This window comes from Solanum verrucosum, unplaced genomic scaffold, assembly GCF_900185275.1.
Source record: "Solanum verrucosum unplaced genomic scaffold, falcon-dt-bn FXZP01000084.1, whole genome shotgun sequence".
Lineage (NCBI taxonomy): Eukaryota > Viridiplantae > Streptophyta > Magnoliopsida > Solanales > Solanaceae > Solanum > Solanum verrucosum.
Genome location: NW_026019846.1, coordinates 1208896 through 1213186, shown reverse-complemented (window position 1 = coordinate 1213186; position 4291 = coordinate 1208896).

Below are 4291 nucleotides of genomic sequence, written 5' to 3'. Positions count from 1 at the left end.
GTTAAAAAGACTTCTAAACAAAAGAATTATCAATGCATGCAACAACACTGTTCAAGAATTACTTAGTTACTATCCATCATAACTCAAGTGATTCTATCACTTCATACATTCATATATTCATGAGGTGGATTAGATAAGTAAATGCCTTCCACCATAATTCTATCCATTAATATTTTATTCTTATATAGACTTTACTCTCAAGGCCTTAGCATACATAATTCACCTTATTAGCTTTACCTTCAAAACCCTAGAAGTCAACATTGATGATTACACGCCCTACTCTCAAAGCTTTTAGTTCTTACAATCATCATGCATACCTAGATTTGAAGGCATTCTAATCACATGCTTCATTATTAAGTGATTCTAGTCATAAATCGTCATAACGGTTTAACTTCAAGATTTACTAGTTATGATCCATCATATATACTATAATTTAATGCAATTCATGTCTGCATGTTTCTATTCTTGAACAATTACTACTCATATCATCAATTCTAGAAGATCATCAATAAATCCTCAATTTCTCTTTCACAAGGCGTAAACTCACACTACTTCAATTTCATCAATTATACTAGGGTTAGCCATGTAAAACATATAATATCATCATAATAACATAATTCAATACTAAATCAATCATAAACAAGTACTATCCACTCAATTGGATTCATACTCAACTTAACCTACAATGTTGGAAGGAACTCTAACTTGAATTGGGGATTCATTTTCACAATTGGAGGAAATCTGGGGGGGGCTCCTTAGATGGAAGAATCCATGTATGAATTTGTTATCATACCTTGGATTCAAAGCCCTCACAAAGCTTACAACAATATAGTCTTGACCTAGCTTGAACCTTTCTTCTTCTCCTCATTCTCCTTCTTCCTCTCCTTCTTTTTCTCCTTTTTCTTCTCCTTCTTCTTCTCCTTCTTATTCTTCTTCTCCTCCTCATTCTCCTCCTCCTTCTCCTCCTCCTTCTCCTTATCTTTCTCCTTCTCCTTCTCATTCTCCTTCTCCTTCTTCTTCTTCTTCTTCTTCTTCTTCTAAAGAGATAATTTCTTGGAGGGAATTGGGTTATTTTTTGGTGAATTGAAATAACAATTTTGCATCACTTAATTAATGGTCTAATAGCTTTATATAGGTGGTCTAATTACTAAAAAAATGACACCACTTAATAACTAAATAATTCTAGAATGTTCCCTTATCCCTCACTTAAACCTACTTAAAGGAGTGCACTTCCTCACCCACGAGACTACGCCCACGGGGTGTGCTGGTCTTTTGTGGGTGTTGGTCTAGGGCTCATCATTTGGGGCCTTGACCCACGAGGCCATCAACGGGGCGTGGATCCCCCTACGGGGCATGGGTCCCCTCATGGGTGGACTGCCTTGAGGTGGATTCTAGGGGTTGTTTTGCTAGGGTCTTCCTCAAGGGCCCTTGTTTGGTCCTTGGGGAGTTGTACCTTTACGTTTTAACCTCTAATCCTTCATTCAACGTACCGAAAGTCAAATCTAAGACTCTAACCCTCATGTGAAGCTGTTGAATCCTCACATAAGGTTCTAGTTTAGCCTACTAGTTTACGGGTGTTAGAACTCCGTACAAATAGTGTCTCAAAATCTTTAGAGAAAATACGACCGCCGCTAACTCAAGGTCGTGAGTAGGATAATCTTCTCATTGATTTTATGTTGCCTTGAGGCATAGGAAATAATTTTCCCATTTTGCATTAGAACATACCCTAGCCCAATTCCCGAGGTATCACAATAAACCACAAAACCTTTTGTTCCTTCCGATAAGGTCAACACCGGAGCGTAAGTAAGTCTATCTTTCAACTCTTGGAAAATATTCTCACACGATTCCGACCATATGAACTTAGCCTTCTTTTGAGTCAAGGCCGTCAAAGGAGAGGCAATTGAAGAGAAACCTTCAACAAACAATCTATAATAACCGGCCAAACCCAAAATGCTTCTAATATCCGAAGGAGTTAGAGGTCTAGGACAACTCTTGACCGCATTTGTCTTCTTTGGATAAACCTCAATATCCTTGCTTGAAACAATATGACAAAGGAAAGCTACAGACCTTAACAAAAATTCACATTTGCTGAACTTTGCAAAAATTTGTTGGTCCATGAGGATTTGCTCTACGATCCTCAAATGATCAATATGCTCAGTCTCACTTCTTAAATAGATAAAATTATCATCGATAGACACAATCACAAACATGCCAAGATATTGTATATGAACATTGTATTCATTAAGTCCATAAACGCCGCCGGAGCATTAGTCAAACCAAATGGCATTACTAGAAACTCATAGTGTCCATATCGGGTTCTGAAAGTCATCTTCTGAATGTCCTCATCTTTCACCCTTAATTTGAGATAACCTGATCAGAGATCAATCTTAGAGAAATAACTTGCCCCGTGAAGTTGGTCAAAAATAACATATATTCTCGGAAGAGGATACGTATTCTTAATGGTTACCTTGTTGTCGATAATCAATACACATACGAAGGGATCCATCATTCTTTCTAACAAACAAAATCGGAGAACCCCATGGAGAGACACTTAATTAGATGAAACCCTTATCTAACGAATCTCTCAACTGCTCTTTCAACTCCTTAAGTTTTGCTGGAGCTATTCTATAAGGAGGAATAGAAATAGCTTGTGTATTCGGGAAAAGGTCAATACCGAAGTATTTTTCCTTTTCGGGAGGAATAGCGGGTAAATCATCTAGGAATACTTCCAAAAATTCATTGACAATTGAGACTGATAAGATTATAATATTAAAGATGCAATACAACAAATTTGGTCTACGGCTACACTAATTCTAAACAACACTTTAAAAGTGTTGCCAAAAGTATCTAAGGGAACACTTACAAGGTGTGACCTTTGTACAATACTTTTGGCAACGACGTCTTTGGCAACGCTCTTAAAGTGTGCTCTTTAAACTTATAGGCTACACCTTTAAAGTGTTGCCAAATCAGAAACTAATTGGCAACACTTATTTATACATATGGCTACACTTTTAGTGGACACTATGTATTGGCCGCCACAAAAACATACTAAAATTTTCTAATAAAATTTGGTTGAAGAAGTATTAATGGCGACCTATAAGATGTCGCTACTAAGTTATTTTGTGGCAACACCTTTGCCACTAAAAGTTGGCTTTTCGCCTACATTTTATGCCGCAACTAATTCTTTCCTTTTGATATTCAACATTATTTTCGTTTAAAAGTCACTTTTTTATAATACTTGTGGAGAATTTAGTTTATCGTATATTTGGTCCTTTATTAGGAATTGATGGCACCATTTTAATTTTTCCAAATGTGATTTTATTTTTGTCTTTCTAATTTTTGTGAGGTTGTTTATAATATATTATTTTATCATATATATTTTGTAGAACTCTTTAATTTTTAAAATATATTCTTCTCTTTCCATATATTTTAGAAAATATTTCATTTAAAAATATTATAAGATAATTAATTAATAATTTAAGGAAACATAACAAACAATAATTTTATCTCAGTATAAAATCTTTTGATGATTAATGAATGACAAAAAGTTCCATTAACATTTTTAAAGGAGTTCATGTTTTTAAAATTAAAATAGTGTACATAAATTTATAAGGTAATTTTCATAATAGTTTGAATATCATTTTAATTTCTTAAATTAGATAAATAAAAATAGTAAAGGCGGAAAACAAAAGATATAAAAATATAAAAGAACCCTAATTCACTCCAGTTTCAAAAACGCAGACATATCCCTTTTCCCCCCTAATTCTCTTCTCTCCTTCCACCAAATCCCCCTCCAATTTTGAATGAAATTCGCCTCTTCCATTATTCTTTCTTTAAATTTTTCTTAGATAGAATTGAGATTGCAAAATTGTTGTGGGGATTTCTACGATTTCTATATGCTATAAAGCCTTGTGGACTTTGCTCGTCTCCAAAGTTTGACAGAAGCAGCTAGAAAACACATGTTTTCCCTCTTGCGATGGGTGAAAGGTATCCTTTTTGGGGTTTTCATTTTCCACAAGTCTTATTCGATGAAACCCAATATAGTTCTTATAAGTTTTATTTTAACTAATTTATAATATTTTCACATCTAAATATTGTGCAATCTAATATAATTTTTATTCTTTATAATTTTTGGAGTTGCAACATGAAGATCAGTTTTCTATCTCAACTTATGAAACTAGGATCAAAATGAAGAGAAATGCATATCATTCATTTAGTACATGTACAATTATTCGATTAAGTAGTTGCTTCAGGTTATTTACCTCCAAAAAAGAAGGTTGTCCTTAAGATT